Source organism: Tamandua tetradactyla, chromosome 12, assembly GCF_023851605.1.
Source record: "Tamandua tetradactyla isolate mTamTet1 chromosome 12, mTamTet1.pri, whole genome shotgun sequence".
NCBI lineage: Eukaryota > Metazoa > Chordata > Mammalia > Pilosa > Myrmecophagidae > Tamandua > Tamandua tetradactyla.
Window position 1 is genome coordinate 91,381,348 of NC_135338.1, and position 21,320 is coordinate 91,402,667.

Here is a 21,320-nt window from a genome sequence, read left to right on the forward strand (position 1 = left end):
TAATCCCTTCCCTGAGAACTGTCAGCGTTCCCACATTTCGGATCCTTAAAGTATTATTCATTTAGTATAGTCTCATTAACTAAACCTCTTGAACCTTTGGGAAGCAAGTTTTATTATTAGTTTGTAAAAAAAACAAACAGTCCCAAATAATTTCAGACAACTGCCTTACAATGGTCTTACAAATTACTCGGCGTTACTCTAACTCTAAGGCGACAAATTCGTAAATAAGGCCAGGGACAAGCGTCTTTATTCTATATATGCCGTTGACTGTTTTTACCCACACTGGCTCTCTTGCATCTCAAAGTAACGCAAACTAAGTCTGTGGCGAAGGGGCTGCGATGAGGACTGAAAGTGGAGCAGGGACGGGCCGGTCTTTCTGCTTTAGATCCCCCGACGCGGAGGGGGAGCTCCGGGTCTTTATCAAATGCCACGAACACCGGGCGATTTCTCACTTCTATCAACTTAAAATAACACAACAGTCGACTCTGAAATAATGTGCAAGGTAGGTGGCCGACGTAAAAATCTCACGACCTTGGGCTCTGCCACGCGCTTGCGGCGCCAGAGCAGCGGACGATGCACAGAAACCCTCTTTTAACCCGTGGACGACGAGAAGCGCCTTTAAAGCCAACATCAGTGTATTGGGCATTTTACTTTCTTTTCAGAAGGAGCAGGTGAAGGCCTTTACCTTGGAGGGTGAGAGTTCTAACCCTATAAACAAAAGCAGGAAACGGTAGCCAAAAAACTGCTGGAAAGCGGAGGAAGTGTTGGAGAATGTCGCATCCGCACCAGCCTAATCCCTCCCTCAGAAATCAAACGCACCGAGAAAGAGATCCCTAACATCCCGTTTCGCGGGGACTGTCGAGTTCAAGGACAAAAGGAAACTGGGGAGCAGGCCGGCGGTCCCGAGCCACGGGCCGGCACGCTAGGGGCGCGCGGCAGTGACGCCCGGGCGTGCATAAGACCGGGTTCCGCGGGCTCCGAACCCCCGACCCTGAGGGGCTCGCGTGGCTGCCCCACGTCGGACCCATATTTGGTCAAACGGCTCCAAGGCTAGACCATCCCCCGCCTACCACCCCACTCGCCCCACCCGCGCCGCCATCTTGTTGTTTTTCTCCAGCCCTTCCCGACCAGCCACGTGGCGCTTCGCTGCGGAAGCAAAGGCACCGCCTCCACTTCCGGCAAGACCGGTTCCAGCCGGCTGCGGGAAGCAGACGCGCGGCTGCCCCCTGGTGGCCAGTCTCCGTGTTCCGGCCGCGCCCTGCCCCGCCCGCGCGGCCTCCGCCATTTCCTTTGTTGCCAGCCGCACGTTCGCGCTGCGTCCCCCGCGGGCGGGGCTGGGCTCCCCCGGGGACTGATGTCCTGTGCCGGGGGCGCTTCGAGGATTAGAGGCCGCCGCCTGGGTGTTCACACGCCCTTAATTGACATGTTAAACGCAGTACTGAGGCGTCGACGTCTTTCTGGGTACGCGGTGCTCGGTGCCTCAAGGCTTTCGAGTGTGAAGTTCCGACCTCCGCTCGCAGACGGAGCCCGGCCCCGAGCGTGCTCCCGGCCCCCCCCCGGTCCGTCGGGCTGCGTCGGGCGCGGGGCCGCGCAGGGCGGGGGCCTCGTGCGGGGTGAAGGGCGCGCGGGGCACGGGCGGGGGCAGTGCTGCCGGGTGAAGCACGCGGGAGGCGCCGCGCGGGGCCGCCCACCCTGCCCCCCACGTCTGTTATTTCCGCCCTTTGCCGGGATTTCCCCTCCTCTCGTGCATTCTGTCTCCTTGACACATTTCATCTCTCAGTCACATTTCTTTCTTGAGTGTTTGCCCTGTGCAAGGCCTGTGCACGTGCTTTACGTTATTTAATCTTCACTACAGCCTTTGAAAGAAAACTGAGGCTCGGAGAGTAATTTGCTGGAAGTTGCTTATTAAGTGGTGGAACCAACGTTAGAATTTAGGGCATCTAGCTTCCCACTAGCCCTTGTGATTCTCAGTTGGTCCACCAGCCGCCAGCATCTGTACCATCAGCCAGCATCTGTACCATCAGCGAGCTTCTTAGAAATGCAAATTCTGGGGCCCACCCCAGACCTCCTGGGGGTTGGGGCCGGCCGTGTGTGATGGACACGCGCTTAGGTGATTGAAAAGGCCCGGGGAAGAGCTTTTGAGGGTAAGGGGAGGGAAACTCGGTGCCACCTCTTGTATGATTCTCTGATCTCATCTTCCCAACACCCCTTTTACTGGAGAAGAAGCTGTAGCTCAAATTTTTCAAGAGTGAAGAATGCTAACATTGGTATAAATTGATACAAGATTATATGCGCCATTTGCTTATACTGTATATGCAGAAATATCCCTGGAAGGATATCAAGAAGCTGCTAACATTGTTTTGCTTCCAGGGAGAGGCGGTAGGTTGGTAGGGGCACAAAATTGGAAAGAAGATTTTTTTTCTGATATGTCTTTGTAATTTTTGGATTCTCACCCCATGTAGCTATTATTTATTCCAAATAAAATTCGGTACTTAAAGATTCCACGCCGAACAGTGTTAGAGCGGGAGCAGTTTGAATTCAGTTCTGTGTTGTTCCAGCATCCACGTTTTCTTAACTGCACATGAAAAATTGTTTTAAACATAAAATGCTGTGTAAATTTTAAGTATAATTATTAATAAAATATTGAGTTATTTCTTAGAAATTTAGTTCCTGTTTTAAAACTTGGAATAATGACCATTCTGGTTTCTATAGCACATTGTAGGGTGCATGAAATTGTTTTTATTTTCATTACTAACAACAGCTGTAAAATAACCATTAAAGAGAACATAAATATAATATCTAATCTCTGAGGAGTACTGATGTGTAATTAATTGGTAACGGCGGAGAAATTTGAGCTCTTTCAATGGAAGTGAATAAGGAAAGACAAAATGATGCTGTTCCTAAGACTGATCATCGGAATGATTTTATTAGTATATTTATGAAGTTCTGTTAGTTTTGACTTGCAATTAAATATGTATAAGTAATGTATTTTAATTTTACAGAAAAATCTACATCTAAAATATGTGAGGAACTTCTTGGGCTAGGAGACTGGTCTATTCTGACACTCTTTATGGGGAATTAAAAGGCGATTCAGGGCTGTTGTCCTCGCGGTGGGTATGTTACTTAACTTCTCCAGGTCTCGGTTTGCTCATCTGTAAGATAGAAATCTTTGGAGTGCTTGCTTCATAGATTTTCTGTGGGGATGAATTGAGCAATGTGTGTTCCTTTTGTAGAAGAGTGCTCAATTTTAGATAGCCTTTAGCTTTAAAAAAACAAAGATATGTAGAAATACTGTTTGATAACAGTTGAGGGGAAAAAGATGTCTGTGTTTGTTTTGTGCCTTGAACCTTTTTACTGGAAAGGAGTGCAAAGACCTGTGGATAGTTTAAACATTTGTTCCCAGCAGTACTGTTTGATCCCTGAAATTAGGATACTGAATCTAAAATGTGATCCTCTAAAAGCCACACTGACCAGCTCCTGGTCACTCCATTCTTACTGTGTAGAGCTTAGCATTTTTTTTTCCTTAGAAATAGGAGGCCTTAACAGACCAATAACCTCCCAAAAAACGAAAGTCCAGGACCAGATGGCTTCACTGGTGAATATTACCAAACCTTCAAAGAAGAATTAACCTAAATCCTGATCCAACACTATAAAAAAAAAAAATGAAGAGGAGGGAACACTTCCTATTCATCTAGTAAAACCAGCATTACCCTAGTATAAAAGCCAGATAAAGATATAATAAGAAAAAAAATTGCAGACCAATATATCTTATATGTAAATGCTGTTTTAATTTCCTAGGCTGCTCAAGCAAATACCATAAATGGGTTGGCTGAAATAATAGGAACTCATAGCTTATAGTTTGCAGGCTGAAAGTAGTCCAAATCAAAGGTAATTAAGGTGATGCTTTCTTCCCAAAGACTGGTGTTCTGGGGCAGGCTGCCTGTGATCCTTGGCTCTTTTATCAAATGGCAGGGCAAATGGCCTCTCCCTTCTCTTCCAGATTCCATTGAATTCAGCTTTGTGCTCCATCTGTGGTTTTATCACTGTCTGAGTTTCATTTTCTTATGAAGGATCCCAGTAGTAGGATTGAAACCATTCTGATTGAAGTGTGACATACCTAAAATTGAGTAGCATCATCAAAAGTCATACTTAAATTGTTTCACATGCAGGAATGGATTATATTTAAAAATAAGTTTTTCTGAGGTACTTCCAGCTTCAGAAGAGCACAGATGCAAAATCCTTAGCAAAATACTAGGAGATCAAATCTAATAGCACTTCAAAAGGATTAGAATACATGATTAAATAGGATTTTTCTCTGGAATGCAAGGGTGAGTGGTTGAACATAAAAAAATAAATTAATGCAATATGCCATGTTAAGTGAATAAAGAAAAAAAGCCACCTGTTATTTCAATTGATGGAGAAAAGGCAGTTAACAAAATTCAGCACCCCTTCTTGATAAAACTACCCAGAAAACTAGGAGTAGAAGTAAACATCCTCAATATGATAAAAGGGATATATTAAAGACCTATGAAACAAAATCAACCTATAGCAAATGTCATATTAAATGGTGAAAGACTGAAAACTTCCCCTTAAAAATAAGATTAGAATGCTCACTTTCACCACTGCTATTCAACATTGTACTAGAAGTTCTAGCCAGAGCAATTGGCAAGAAAAAAAAAAGACACCCTAATTGGAAAGGAAGAATCAAAATATTCGCTATTTACAGATGACATAATCCTATATATAGAAAATCCTGAAAACTCTATAAGAAAGCTACTAGAATAAATAAATTCAGCAAAGTGGTAAGGTACACAACACATAAAAATCAGTGATGTTTCTATACAGCAGCAATGAACAATCTGAAAAGGGAATCAAGAAAACAATTCCATTTACAAGAGCAACTAAAAGAATGAAATATGTAGGAATACATTTAACTAAGCCTGTGAAAAACTGATGGACATGGACAGCTACAAAACATTGTTGAGAGAAATTTGAAAAGGCCTAAGTAAGTTGAAAGACATTCTGTGTTCATGGATAGTTTAAGACTAAATATTGTTAAGATATCAGTACTACCCAAAGCAATTTACAAATTTAATGCAATCCCAATAAAAATTCCAACAGCTTTCTTCACTGAAATGGAAAAACCAATCATCAAATTCATATGGAAGAGAAAGGCCCTGAATAGCTAAAACCATCTGTAAAAGAACAATGTTGGAGTATTCACACTTCCAGATTTGAAAACTAAGTACGAAGCTGCAGAAATCAAAGCAGTGAGGTTCTGGCACAAGGACAGACCAATGAAATATAAGTGATATTTAAAAATAAGCTGTCACAGGGTGGGCCATGGTGGCTCAGCAGGCAGGAATGCTTGCCTGCAATGCCGGAGGACCTGGGTTCAATTCCTGGTGCCTGCCCATGTGAAAAAAAAAAAGAAAGCTCTTGTAGCTATGGCCAATTGATTTTTGACAAGATGCCAAATCCACTCAGTGGGGAAGGAATGATGTCTTCAATAAATGGTTCTGGGGAAATTAGAAATTCATATGCAAAAGAATGAAAGTGGACCCCTACCTCATACTATATACAATAATTAATGCAAAATGGATTAAAGAACTAAATATAAGAACTAAAACTCAAACTCTTTTACGGGCCACGAGTTCTCACCTGCCATGGCGGAGACCTGGGTTTTGTTCCTGGTGCCTGCCTATGCAAAAAAACCCCACAAACAAACAAAAAAAACCCCTCGAACTCCTATACAGAAACATAGGAGAAGAACTTCAGGATAGAGAAAGTGAAAATACAGCCTGCAGAACAGGAGAAAATGTTTGGAAACCATATTATCTGATAAGTGTTTCTATTTGGAATATATAAAAAAGTGATGCAATTCAAAAACCAAAAGCCAAACAACCCAATTAAAAAATGAGCAAAGGACTTCAATAGACCTTTTCCAAAGAAGATTGCCTAAAAAGCACATGCAGAGATGATCAATATCAATAGCCATTAAGGAAATGCAAATCGAAACCTCAATGAGGTACCATTTCATAGCCACTAGGATGGCTTTACTATTAAAATAAATAAATAAACAGAAAATAACAAGTGTTGGAGAGGATATGAAGAAATAGGAATACTCATTCATTGTTGGTGGGAATGAAAAATGGTGCAGCCACAGTGTGAATACAATTTGGTAGATCCTTGGAAAGTTAAGTATAGAGTTACCTACATGACCTGGCAATCCCACTTCTAGGTATATATATATATATATATATACCCAAAATAATTTAAAGCAGCCACTCAAACTGATATTTGCACACAGATGTTCATAGCAGCATTATTCACAAATGCCAAAGCATGGAAGCAACCTCAGTTACATCTGTCCATCAACGGATGAATTGGTAAACAAAATGTAGTATATATATATATGCGTATACTGTAAAAAGTAATAGCATTTTGGTACATGCCACCACATGGCTGAACCTTGAAGATATCACGTTGAGTGAAATAATCCAGATGTAAAGGGACAAATATTGTTATGATCTCACTAATATGAAATAACTAGAACATGCAAACTCATAGAAACAGAAGAAAGATCACAGGGTACTAGGGCTGGGGTATGGGTGGAAAATGGGGAGTTAATGCTTAAGGGGTACAGAGTTGCTGTTTTTTGTGACGGAAAATTTTTGATAAAGGATGGTGGTGATGGTAGCACGACATTGTGAATATAGTTAAGAACCAGTGAATTGTACATGTTGAAGTAGTTAACATGGGAAATGTTATGTTGTATATATGCTACCACAATAAAAAAAAATAAAAACAAAAACAAAAACCTGTGAACAAGGGTGAGTCATGAGCTATTCTTGGGTGAGTCAGTCCATGTCGAACAAGTCTTTCCAGCTGTTGAGAGGAAGCCAGGGGAAACGGGGCAGGCCAGGGAGCCCTCTAATTCATTCCCAACAAACTGGGGTCTGAAGCAAAAGGGAATTAAATTGGAGTGGGGAGGGTGCATCCTTCTCTGAAAGGAGATGTCTGTGGCCCTTTGTATTCCAGGAATCAGAAACTCCAAACTCTTTTTCTTTTTTCCTATTCTTTTTTAGGTGTGTATGACTCCTCCTCTCCCCAATTTCCTGTCTTGCCCCTGAGGGCCAATCAAACTTAACATACCTAAAGTCAGTCAGTGGAGGAGATGGGAGGAGAGAGGATTTTCTATTACCTCAGTTTAAACAGATGGAGTTAGTGTGGGACAAGAACAGTTTGTCTTGTAGCTGCACTTTTTTTTTTAACAAACAAGGTTTTATTTATATATCTTTTTAAAAATTAATTTATTGATTAAAAAAATTAAACAAATATAACATTAACATAGATAATCAGTAATTCACAATATCATCACTCAGTTGCATATTCATAATTTCTTAGAACATTTGCATCTATTCAGAAAAATAAAGAAAAGACAATAGAAAAAGAAAATGAAAACAGAAAAAAAAAGATTATATATACCAAACTCCTTACCCCTCGCTTTCACTGATCACTAGCATTTCAAACTAAATTTATTTTAACATTTGTTCCCCCTATTATTTGTTTTTATTCCATATGTTCTTGTAAAAGGGAATTTTATAAAGCTTAACAGTAGCTAATTTTTCCTGCTTAATTTAGCTATTTACATATATCTTAGCTTCTGAAATATCCAGCAAAAGCATTTGTGTCATTTTGTATTCATGGCTATGCATTTGGTGTGAGTTAAGAATTATAAAGAAAAGAATTATGGGCCCCATCAGGTTGAAAATAAACAATCCGAGACTTTCCCAGGGCGGTTATCTGTTTCTCGCCCTTCCCCCCCTGACTCCTTGCGCCTAAATCACTTGTTGTAAAACTGTGGCTATCTGCAATAGCCACTCCCATGACTCATGCTCAAGAAATGCTCGCTGTGAAACTGTTAAAAGTGCTTGTTGTAAAACTGTTCTTATCTGCTTTTTTGTAAAACAGCACCTGTGACCCATGCTCAACCCCCACCCCCCTCATCTTACCCTTTAAAAAGCTTTTGCAGACTTAAGTTCGGGGCTCTCTGTTCCTGCGTGTTCAGCGAGCCCCACACATGTGTGGAAAATAAACCTCTTGCGTGTTGCATGAGAGAACGTCTCTTGGAGTCCTCCTTTGCGTGGCAAAATTCTCAAATTCTTACATTTGGAGGTTCCACCGAGATCGGCTCTTCGTAAGGGGAGGCTCCAACAGCTCTTTCTCTCGGGGTAAGTGAGGCCTTTTTGTCTGAAGTGCGATCGCTTAGTCTGTCAGACTGGCAGTGACTGTCGGGGAGTCGCGTGAGCACTCCCCGACCGCAACCGACAGACGTGTCCGGGGTTGCAGGTCACTCTCCCGAGGGACGCCTCGGGATTGGGGGACCTCCGGGGACGCCTGGAGGATTCCTACAGGGCCGACTCTGATTCTGTTTTCCTTCTGACAGGGGGAAACTCGATCATAGTCATCAGGCCAGTCTGAGCTGTGTCTCTGAAACTGTGTAAACGTGGTGTGCCGGCTCTGTGTGTGTCTGTCTGTATTTGTGTGTTGGGAATTGTTTTTGTTTTACCGAAGATGGGTCAGGGAATGTCGACTCCACTTTCTCTGACCTTAAGACACTGGTCGGAGGTCAGGGAAAGAGGTCAGAATCTATCTTTTATTGTAAAGAAAGGCAAATAGCAGACGTTCTGCTCGGCCGGGTGGCCCTCTTTTAACGTGGAATGGCCTCGGGAAGGAGCTTTTCATCTACCCTTGATTTGGGCCGTCAAGTCAGTCATCTTCCGCCCTGACCCGTATGGCCACCCAGACCAGCAGCCCTACATCATGGTTTGGCAGGACCTGTGTGAAAATCCACCTCCATGGGTAAAGCCGTTTCTTACTCCTCTTGGTCAACATGACTCTCCCTCTGTACTTCCAATCAAGGAGCCGGGTCCTTCTCAAGCTCAGAAACTCTATCCTTCCTTACCTCCTGCAGTCCTACCGGAATCCCAATCGGATCTACTCCTCTTCGACGCAGGTCCTTCTTCCCCTCCTCCCTACCCTTCAGCTCCGGTACAGGACCCCCCTTCTCTCAGCTCACCTTCTCCCTCCTCTAGTTCTCTCTCCCCGCTCTCTTCCATTTCCTCTTCGCAGGTTCACCAACAGACTATCCCAGATGAACCAGGATTGGCACATAGTACACGAAGCAGACGAGCACTAAGCCCATCTGATGTGGCGGTCACTCTCCCCCTCAGACCGCACGGGCCTCCAGTGGATGATGGACATGGGGGAGAAATGCCTGCTCTACAATACTGGCCCTTTTCCTCCTTTGACTTATATAACTGGAAAAATAATAACCCTCCTTTTTCCGAGGCTCCCACTAGGCTGACTGGATTGGTGGAGTCCCTTATGTTCTCTCACCAGCCCACTTGCGATGATTGTCAACAACTCCTGGGGACTCTCTTCACCACGGAGGAGCGAGATCGAATCCTACCGGAAGCCAGGAAGCAAGTTCCTGGACAAGACGGGAGACCCACCCAACTCCAGCATATCATCGATCATCGGTTCCCGCTGCGCCGCCCTAATTGGGACCCGAACACCTCTGAAGGTAGGGAGCATCTGTCCATCTATCGCCAGACTCTAGTAGCGGGTCTCCGAGCAGCCGCATGCCGGCCCACCAATTTGGCCAAGGTAAGAGGGGTTATTCAGGGAGAGGACGAATCGCCCTCAGTCTTTTTAGAAAAACTAATGAAAGCATACCGTAGGTATACTCCATTTGACCCTCAATCAGAGGATCAAAGAGCCTCAGTGGCCATGGCCTTTATCGGCCAATCAGCTCCAGACATTAAACGCAAGCTGCAGCACTTAGACGGGTTGCAGGACCTAGCCTTGCGAGATTTAATCAAAGAAGCTGAAAAAAATGTTTTATAAAAGAGAGAGGAAAAAGAGTTGGTAAGAGAGAAAAGGAGAATGAAAAAATTAACAAAAATCCTGGCCACAGTAGATGAAAGAAACACTGAAAGTAGAGGACAAGCTAAAGAAAATCCCTCGGGTCGGTGTTATCATACCCCTCTTAGTCCAGACCAATGCGCCTACTGCAAAGAAACTGGGCACTGGGCCAAAAACTGTCCAAAAAAAAAAAAAAAAAAAAAAAAAACGGAGGGGTACTAGGCCCCCGAATTAGCAACAACTGGCCACATTGGCTCTAGAAAGTGAAGACTAGGGGAGTCAGGGCTCGGCACCCCTCCCCGAGCTCAGGGTAAAATTTAATGTGGAGAGGGTACCAATTAATTTTGGAGTCGACACGGGAGCAGTAATATCGGCCCTCCAAGAACCTATAGGCTCGCTCTCTACAAAAAGGTCCTTGATGCGGGGAGCAAATGGCAGTCGCTACTGCACCTGGACTACTAAAAGAACCATGGACCTGGGGAAGGGGAAGCTTCAACACTCCTTCCTAGTTATTCCTGAGTGCCCTGCCCCGCTTATGGGAAGAGACTTGTTAACTAAACTAAGGGCGAGAATCACCTTCAATCCTAAGAGGCCAAAGGTGAAATTTTTAAACCCGCTAGTAAACCAACCTGTAATAACTGCCCTCACCTTGCCAGTCGAAGAAGAATATCAGCTGTATGTAAAATCAGAACAGCTCCACAGTTCTATTCCTCAGGCCTGGCTTGAAGAATTCCCTAATTCCTGGGCAGAAGTTGCTGGGTTAGGGTTAGCAGTCAATCAGCCCCCAGTAGTGGTGACCCTAAAGCCCACCGCTTCTCCAATTCGGGTAAAACAATACTACTTAAGCAAGGAAGCCCGGGAAGGAATCAAGCCCCATATAGAGAAATTCCTTGGCTTGGGAGTACTTAAGCCCTGTCAATCAGCCTGGAACACTCCCTTATTGCCGGTCAAAAAGCCAGGAACTAGAGACTATAGACCGGTGCAAGATTTACGGGAAATAAATAGCAGAGTGCAGGATATACATCCTACGGTGCCAAATCCCTATAACCTGCTCAGCACTCTCCTTCCTGAAAAGACTTGGTATACTGTGCTTAATCTAAAAGATGCTTTCTTCTGCCTGCCCTTGCATAAAGACAGTCAACCCTTGTTTGCGTTCGAGTGGGTCGATCCAGAGACGGGGTCCTCAAACCAACTGACTTGGACACGCTTGCCCCAGGGGTTCAAAAACTCCCCCACCATTTTTGATGAAGCTCTTCATAAAGACTTAAGCTCCTTCAGAATTCAGCATCCCAGAGTCACCTTGCTACAATATGTGGATGACTTACTGTTGGCAGCAGACACTAAGGAGGACTGTGAGTATGAGACCCGAAAACTGTTAAGTGAGCTAGCCGCACTGGGGTACCGAGCCTCGGCCAAAAAGGCCCAAATCTGTAAAAGGGAAGTAATCTTCCTGGGATATACTCTTAAGAATGGAAAGCGATGGCTCACCGAGGCTAGAAAGAAAACTGTAACACAAATACCCCCGCCCACGACCCGAAAGCAGCTACGAGAGTTCTTAGGGACAGCGGGATTCTGCCGGTTGTGAATCCCAGAGTTTGCAGCCCTTGCTGCCCCATTATTCCCCTTGCTCAAAGGGAGCGCTGATTTCCAGTGGGGAATAGCACAGCAGGAAGCCTTCGACAGCATTAAGAAAGCGCTCCTGTCAGCTCCAGCTTTAACCCTCCCAGACGTGAATAAACCTTTCACGCTCTACATAGAAGAAAGGAGAGGCGTGGCTAGAGGGGTCCTAACACAGGCTTTAGGCCCATGGAAAAGACCGGTAGCCTATCTGTCCAAGCGATTAAATTCAGTTGCCAGTGGATGGCCACGCTGTCTCAAAGCCATCGTGGCAGCTGCCCTCCTGGCAAAAGACGCAGACAAACTCACTCTAGAACAGAAGCTGACCATAATAGCCCCTCACGCCCTGGAGAGCATAATCCACCAGCCTCCAGATAGATGGATGTCAAATGCCAGAATTACTCACTATCAGAGCATCCTCCTAGACAAAGACAGGGTGACTTTTGGGGCCCCATCAGCTTTAAACCCGGCTACCCTGCTCCCGGACGAGACCGCGGGACCTGTGCTGCACACTTGCCAAGAGATATTAACTGAAGAGACCGGAATCCGCAGAGACTTAAAAGACCAATCATTGCCTAACTCGGAAGTAACCTGGTTTTCGGACGGAAGCAGCTTTCTCCAACACGGTAAGAAACGAGCGTGAGCGGTGGTAGTCAGTGGGACAAAAGTTATTTAGTCTTCTAGCCTCCCGGAGGGAACATCTGCCCAAAAGGCTGAACTAATTGCCCTCACAAAAGCTCTAAAATTAGCAAAAGAAAAGCGAGCGACTATCTATACAGATAGCCGTTATGCCTTTGCTACTGCCCAACGTACATGGGGCAATTTACCAACAAAGAGAGCTATTAACCTCAGCTAGTAAAAAATCAAACACAAAGAGGCTCTGACCCAATAACCCTGGGTAATAAGCAAGCAGATGAAGAAGCAAAAGCGGCAGCATTAAGGGACCTTATAAACTTGGTCCTAGTAACCAAAAAAAAAACCCCAGCAACCCCCTGAAACACTATCTGAAGTTGCACCCCTAGGAGAATCGGAAGCCCTAGCTTACATACAGCAGGTCCACCAGCTCACTCACCTGGGGACAGGGAAACTACAGCAGCTCCTGCAAGACCGGAGGGAATTGTACCCTCTGACAGCCTCAAAAAGGAAAAAGCTGGCAGATCGCGTAGCTAGGGTCAGATAACGGACCCGCATTTGTAGCCCAGGTAAGTCAGGGTGTGGCCAGGATATTGGGGATTGATTGGAAATTGCATTGCGCATACAGACCCCAAAGTTCAGGACAGGTAAAAAAATGAACAGGACAATTAAAAAGACCCTAACCAAATTAGCTTTAGAGACTGGCTTGAAAGATTGGACCATGCTCCTGCCTTATGCCCTGTTCAGAGCCAGAAATACCCCCTCTGCTCTCTTGTGTAATCTAACCCCTTATAAAATCTTATATGGAGCGCCAACTCCAGTCAAGGACATGTCCTCCATTCTAGAGATTAATAGTTCCCTTCATACCCCCTTGCTTGACAGGCTGCGAGCCTTGGAAAAAGCCCAGCGGTTCCTGTGGCGGCAGCTCTCCACCTCCTACCAGCCAGGAGACAACAGAACTCCGCATCAATATCAGGTGGGAGACTTTGTCTACGTCCGCCGCCACCAGGTACAGACTCTTAAACCTCGCTGGAAAAGACCGTATCAGGTACTCTTGACCACCCCCACCGCAGTCAAGGTCGATGGCATCGCATCCTGGATCCATGCGTCTCATCTCAAACCTGCGCCTTCGCCCTCTGAGTCCCAGTGGAAACTGGAAAGAACTGACAATCCTCTCAAGCTGCGGGTTCGTAGGGTTACTACTTCTTCTCCTCCTTCCCCCAGGGGAACCCAATTCCAACCCGTATAAGCCTTGGAAATGGACAATATCCAGATGGGAAAATGGGAAGACTATAAAAACTTGGGAGGGAGCAGGGGGGCCTTCATTCCTGGTACCCCCTTGTAATCTTACCACTCTGGGGGTAACTGTCGCTGCCGGTATAAGCAAAGGGACTGCTGCCATTGTACATAGCAATCAACAAACCAGTCAATTACAGGCCGCGATAGATCAAGACTTAAAAGAAATAGAAAAATCTGTCTCAGCCCTTCAGAACTCTCTAACCTCCCTTTCAGAAGTAGTTCTGCAGAATAAGCGGGGACTTGACTTACTTTTCCTCAAAGAGGGGGGACTATGTGCAGCTTTAAAAGAACAGTGCTGTTTCTATGCGGATCACTCTGGTGTTGTTAAAGAGTCCATGACAAAACTCAGAGAGCGCCTTCGTGAAAGACAAAAAGAACGAGAGGCGCAACAGGGGTGGTTTGAATCTTGGTTTACTAAGTCCCCCTGGTTGACAACGCTATTATCTGCTCTCGCTGGGCCCTTAACTGTGTTACTTTTAATAATAACTATAGGACCATGTATTCTAAATAAAATTATACAGTTTTTACAGGGGCAGATTGGAAATGTCAAACTAATGCTCATCAGACAACAGTACTCAGTGTTAAATAATCCAGAAAATCTCTAAGATTAGAGATATATACGAAAAGGAGTGGGGAATGTAAAAGGGAATTTTATAAAGCTTAACAGTAGCTAATTTTTCCTGCTTAATTTAGCTATTTACATATATCTTAGCTTCTGAAATATCCAGCAAAAGCATTTGTGTCATTTTGTATTCATGGCTATGCATTTGGTGTGAGTTAAGAATTATAAAGAAAAGAATTATGGGCCCCATCAGGTTGAAAATAAACAATCCGAGACTTTCCCAGGGCGGTTATCTGTTTCTCGCCCTTCCCCCCCTGACTCCTTGCGCCTAAATCACTTGTTGTAAAACTGTGGCTATCTGCAATAGCCACTCCCATGACTCATGCTCAAGAAATGCTCGCTGTGAAACTGTTAAAAGTGCTTGTTGTAAAACTGTTCTTATCTGCTTTTTTGTAAAACAGCACCTGTGACCCATGCTCAACCCCCACCCCCCTCATCTTACCCTTTAAAAAGCTTTTGCAGACTTAAGTTCGGGGCTCTCTGTTCCTGCGTGTTCAGCGAGCCCCACACATGTGTGGAAAATAAACCTCTTGCGTGTTGCATGAGAGAACGTCTCTTGGAGTCCTCCTTTGCGTGGCAAAATTCTCAAATTCTTACATTCTATTCGTTTGTTGACAAGGTAGACGAAAGGAGCATCAGACACAAGGTTTCACAATCACACAGTCACATTGTGAAAGCTATATCATTATTCAGTCATCATCAAGAAACATGGCTACTGGAACACAGCTCTACATCTTCAGGCAGTTCCCTCCAGCCTCTCCATTACATCTTGAATAACAAGGTGATATCTACTTAGTGCGTAAGAGTTACCTCCAGGATAACCTCTCGACTCTGTTTAGAATCTCTCAGCCGTTGCCACTTTGTCTCATTTCATTCTTCCCCCTTTTGGTTGAGAAGGTATTCTCAATCCCTTGATGCTGAGTTTCAGCTCATTCTAGGGTTTTTCTCAATTCCTTGGTGCTGAGTCTCAGCTTATTCTAGGATTTCTGTCCCATGTTGCCAGGAAGGTCCACACCCCTGGGAGTCATGTCCCACGTAGACAGGGGGAGGGTGGTGAGATTGCTTGTTGTATTGGCTGGAGAGAGAGGCCACATCTGAGTAACAAAAGAGGCTCTCTTGGGGATGACTCTTAGGCCTAAATTTTAAGTAGACTTGACCTATCCTTTGTGGGGTTAAGTTTCATATGAACAAACCCCAAGAGAACAAACCTCAGCCTATAGCTTTGGTTGTCCACACTGCTTGTGAGAATATCAAGAATTCAATTTGGGGAAGTTGAATTTCTCCCTGTTCTCACGATTCCCCAAAGGGGACTTTGCAAATACTTTTCTACTCACTGATCGAATCACTCTGGGATTCATCGGGGCATCACTCTGGGCAAACCAAAAAAATCTCATGTCCTACCTGAGATTCCAAGTACTTATGGTGTTGAAGCTGCATTTTAATAGCACTTACATATTGTTTAGCAGACATCGCTTGTCCATATGAGATAAAAAGGGTGGTACTGATAAAAGCCATAGAGAGTCATCTCTTGGCTCAGCCACTACTGTGCACAAACCAGACCTCTTCCCCAGTAGGTCTTGGGCCCAGGAGTCTAGATATTGAAAACAAAACACCCGAATGTGATTCTCACATGGGTCATCTACATGCAAGTCCATCTACCTGCCATGTACTGGTCCTATGACAGGCACTGGGGATGTGTGAATGCAAAGATGGAGGGAGAAATACGTTCCCTGTCCTCAAGGAGCCTGTAATCTAACAGAGAAAGTTGTAGGAAGTAGATAATTTCAGTAGAGTCTAGTAAGTGTTAAATAATTGTAAATATTGTTGAGCGTTTGTTACGGAGCGGTGGCTCGCTGCCTGATACCCACAGAAGCTAATAATGTGACACCAGGATTTTGAGAAAAGAGTTTTATTGTGTGGTGGATCAGCAAGTAGACAGAGGGCAAATGCATATCTGTCTCCCTGAATCAGGGAATTTTACGAAATGGGAACAAAAGGAGGTAGGGATATGACAGGCATTCAGGTTGGCATGTTCTGATTGGTGTTTATGGAACTGTTTTTTTTTTTTGGTAGGAATCTGCCAGTGGACCAGATCTTATCTTCTTTGTTTATTTGATTCTGAAGACTTCTCATCCCCATAATTGTTGGCTCAGGTTATACAACCTGCAATTAAACAAAGCTTGGAAGAAAAGGTTATGGGAACAGAGGATATCTCCACAAACTGGTTTTTCCTACCCATGGTTTCATTTTCTTTATGCTAAGTGCATCACATCTGCCATCTCTTCTAATCCTCCAAACAACTACAACAGGAAGGTAATACTCCTATTTTAGAAGTTAGAAAGTGAAGATTTAGAGATTAGTCAATTTGTTTAAATTCACGCAGCTGGCAAGCAGAGAAGCAGGAATTGAACCCGGATATGTTAGAACAGTGGGGCAGCTGACCCAACTGAATGGGATTAAGAGCATTTTCTGGAGGAGAGCCTTATACCATGCCAGGATCAACTGGCAGTTCCAGTTGCTCAGAGTGGCTGGAATGTGAGGTGATGGGGCAGTGGGGCAAGAGATGAGGCAAGAAAGAAAAGAGGGAGCCTGTGTCCCCCAAGGCTGGGGCAGTCATATTTCTCAGCCAAGGTACTCCATTCCTTCATTTATCTCTCCAGCATGCCTCTGGCTTTCTGTATTTTAGGTTGGTATGCTTGCCTGAAGGGAAGTCCTTGAGAGGACTAGTGGGATTCTTAAAAACAGGGAATTATGCAAAGCTTTCAATGAATCAGCAGTTTTTGACTGTTTTAGACCAAAGTTTTAAAAATGTAGTCTGGCAGTAAATCTAGGGAGAAAACTACATTGTGGGACATACCCCCAATTCCCCCCCCAGAACATATGAAAATAAGTGGGAAAGGGTGAAGGAATAGACTTCACTAAACAACCACAGAACTTTGGGTTCAGACTTTGCATAATTGTATATGTTTTTTTTTCCTTATTTTTTACTTTTTGTTATTTTTTTGCATATCTGTTTTTAAAACTTGTTATAAAAAACATTAAATATGCAGAAGTAGAAGGCAGTATAATGAACCCCCTTGTACCATTATCAAACTTTAACAATTCACAACTACTGACCCATTTAGTTTATACCTATACCCACTCCCCGCCAGATATTTTTATTTGTATATCTTCCCAACTCTTTATTTAGAAAAATTGCAAGCCTACTGGAAAGTTGCAAAAATGGTATAATACGCATCCATAGCCCATTACCTAGATCCACCAGTTGTTAACATTTTGCCTCATTTTCTTTATTTCTCTTTGTTTATTTAGAGGCAATTTTATTGAGATATATTCACACACCATATGCACCATTCAAAGTATTCCATTACTGGCTCACAGAATCATCACACAGTTCTGTAGACAATTCCATGATCAATTTTAGAACATTTTCATTACTCCAGAAAAGAAATATGAATATGTAGAAAATCCCAATTCCTCCCGTACCCTTTGTCCACCCCTATTATTGGCCCCTAGTATTTGTGTCATACACTTGTTACTGTTGATGGAAGAGTGTAACTGAGAAATCAGGATTTAAGGATGAGTTTGATTACTGAATCATTACACAGATATTCCTTTTTGCTTTCTTACTTATTGGAGTAGACAGAGGGAAATTCCTGAAATCTCTTATTTGTAATCCAGCTGCCTTGATCTCTGATAATGATTGTCTAGCCCTTATCTTCATCCCCTGTGATTGTAAAAACCCTGTGACTAACCTTCATTTTACCCAGTTATCCTGTTTTTCAACTTTAGAGCCTTGTAAAAATTAGAGAGCCCCTAATGTTTATTAATGAAAGGCCTTGGGTCAGCCCAGAGCTAAGCCGCACCAAGTCCAAAGTTACCTTGATAACCAAGACTGGATCTAACCAAAATGGGCCCACCTGATGCGCGCAGTAGCTTAGACTTTAACCTACAAATCATCGATACCCCATTCCGCCCTTTTCCTGCACATATTCTGGGACTAAGCGTGGAATCAATCTGCTCATGCTCAGCGATTAGATCACCTCGAATCACATCATCTGGGGCAGCTGTGCTCATTATCCTAAATCCTGCCCATCTTTTCCTCTAATAAAACTGTCAGAGTTACTGCAGTTCGGGGAGGCAGATTTTGGGCTGCCAGGCCATCTGCTCTCCTACTATGTGCCTAATAATAACTTTTTCTCTCTTTGAAACTCTGGTGTCTCGGGAATTGATTATTGAGTGCGCGTGTTGGGCTAAAGAATCTACAGCCTTTGTCCAGTAACAATATCAGTAAGATCATACAATATTTGTCATTTTGTGTCAGACTTACTTCATTTAACATAATGTCCTCAAGGTTCATCCATGTTGTCCCATGCTTCAGGACTTCATTCTATAACAGTAACTATTTTTTTTTAATTTTTTTAATTAATTTTTAAATTAAAAAAATATATGACAAGAAAGAAACACAAACATTCTTAACGTATGATCATTCCGTTCTACATTTATAATCAGTAATTCACAATATCATCACATAGTTTCATGCATATTCATCATCATAATCATTTCTTAGACCATTTGCATCAATTCAGAAAAACAAAGACAACAGAAAAAGAAATAAAATGAAAACAGAAAAAAAATTATATATACCATGCCCCTTACCCCTCCCTTTCATTGATCACTAGCATTTCAGACTAAATTTATTTTAACATTTGTTCCCCCTATTATTTGTTTTTATTCCATATGTTCTACTCGTCTGAATAACAGTAACTTTAAATGTAATCTTAACACCATAAGCAAGCTGGAAATTGTAATATTAGCCTTCAAGTGTAACCTTAAAACATCCTTTGCAAGTAACTTTCAAACTGTAAGCAAGCAGTGAACATACGCTGTTAGTCTCACAAAGGAACAATATGCAAATGTGAAGTCCCCAACCAGATGGGAAGGAACTTTCATCTATTGCCCCAGCCATGGATGCACCTTTCTAAGGCGCCGCAGAGGATGTAAAACCTAAAGGAGATAGGGAATAACTGAGATTTTAAAAACCTACTGAAGTTCTCCAGACTTCTGTTACCTGTTAACTAAGATGATTATCTCTTTGTCTCTGACCAGTGTAAAAGAATTGAGAAGTCACTTGAGAGAGGGGCTGATTTGGGAAATCTCTGTCCTCCTGCCAGTGTAAATAAACCTTTTTTTCCCTCCTCAGCCCCATTCTGGGTGACTTTCATTGGGTGTGCTAAGTGAGAACCCAGATTTGGGGGCGTCCCCTCTACAATTCCTTCTTGCTGCTGAATAATATCCCATCATATAATTATCCCACATTTTGTTTATCTACTCCTCCGTTGGTGGATACTTAAGTTGTTTCCATCTTTTGGCAATTGTGAATAATAACGCTATGAACATCGGTGTGCAAATACCTGTTCATGTCCCTGCTTTCAAATCTTCTCAGTATATACTGAGTGGCAGGTCTCCCCTTTCTTTTTATTTAAAAGTGAGTTGCACAGTAACCTTAATTTTAAAGCTAGAGGAACTAGAGCTTAGAAGTATATAATTGTCCAAGTCTGTCCTCAGTTTATAACTGAGAGAACTGAGATTTGAAACTGAATCTGTGTGTATACCATCTCCCCTGAGTGGAAACAAAAAAACCGTCAAGTTGATTGTGCTTTAACTTAAACATGTCTCCCAATGTTGAGGTTCCTCCATGAGAACAGCCAATTTTCTACCAGGCCAAGTTCCTCTCCTCCCACAACACCTCAAGTGAAGGCATTAAGGGGTCATAAATTCTATCACACAGTTTTCTTGACACAGACAATTTAAACAGCCCCATGTGTTACCTGGATAAAGGCCGTGGATTCTTTTTTATTTATTTATTTATGAAACATAACCACATACAAACAAACATTCTTACCATATGATCATTCCATTCTTATTATATAATCAATAACTCAGAATATCATCACATAGTTGTATATTCATCATCATGATCATTTTTTAGGACATTTGCATTAATCAGAAAAAGAAATAAAAAGAAAACAGAAAAAATTCATATATACCACACCCCCACCCCTCCCTTTCATTGATCACTAGCATTTCAATTTATTAAATTTAACATTTGTTCCCCCTATTATTTATCCATTTTTAATCCATATGTTTCACTCATCTGTTGACAAGGTAGATAAAAGGAGTATCAGACACAAGGTTTTCACAATCACACAGTCACATTGTGAAAGCTATATCATTATACAATCATCATCAAGAAACATGGCTACTGGAACACAGCTCTACATTTTCAGGCAGTTCCCTCCAGCCTCTCCATGACACCTTAACTAATCAGGTGATATCTATTTAATGTGTAAGAATAACCTCCAGGATAACCTCTCAACTCTGTTTGGAATCTCTCAGCCACTGACACTTCATTTGTCTCATTTCTCTCTTCCCCCTTTTGGTCGAGAAGCTTCTCTCAATCCTTTGATGCTGAATCCCAGCTCATTCTAGGATTTCTGTCCCACGTTGCCAGGAAGGTCCACACCCCTGGGAGTCATGTCCCATGTAGAGAGGGCGAGGGTGGTGAGTTTGCCTGTTGTGCTGGCTGAGAGAGAGAGGGCTGTGGATTCTTCTGCCCGACGGGCTCAATAACCAATTCCTGAGAAACTAGGGTTTCAAAGAGAGACAAAGTTTATTACTAGGCACGTAGTAGGAGAGCACATGGCCTAGCGGCCAAATATCTATCTCCCTGAACTGCAGGACTTCTGATAGTTTTATTAGAGAAAAAGATGGGCAGGATTTAGGATGATGAGCACGTGGCCCCAGATGATGTGATTAGAGGTGATCTAATTACTGAGCATGAGCAGATTGATTCCATGCTTAGTTCCAGAATGTGTGTAATAAAATGGCGGAATGAGGTATTGATGATTTGTAGGTTAAAGTCTAAGCTACTGCGCATGTCAGGCAGGCCCATTTTGGTGGATCCAGTCTTGGTTATCAAGATAAGTTTGGACTTTTGTGGGTTAGTTCTGGGCTGACCCAGTGCCTTTCATTAATTAACATTAGGGGCTCTCTTCAGTGATTATAAGACTCTAAAGTTGAAAAACAGGATAACTGCATACAAATGAAAGTTAGTCACAAAGGTTTTACAATCACAGGGGCTGAAGATAAGGGCTAGACAATCATTATCAGAGATCAAGGCAGCTGGATTACAATGAAGAGAGTTCAGGTATTTCCC

General features: G+C 43.2%; 1 long non-coding RNA gene across 1 annotated transcript in view; it reads left to right on the forward strand.

Annotated features, from left to right (window-relative positions):
• The window catches only part of LOC143652480 (uncharacterized), a 62,111-nt gene that overhangs the window by 6,961 nt on the left and 33,830 nt on the right, over window positions 1–21,320 (forward strand). The window contains exon 3 of the long non-coding RNA XR_013160712.1: window positions 16,175–16,414. This is a non-coding gene — a long non-coding RNA (uncharacterized LOC143652480). The remainder of the gene's footprint in view (window positions 1–16,174; window positions 16,415–21,320) is intronic.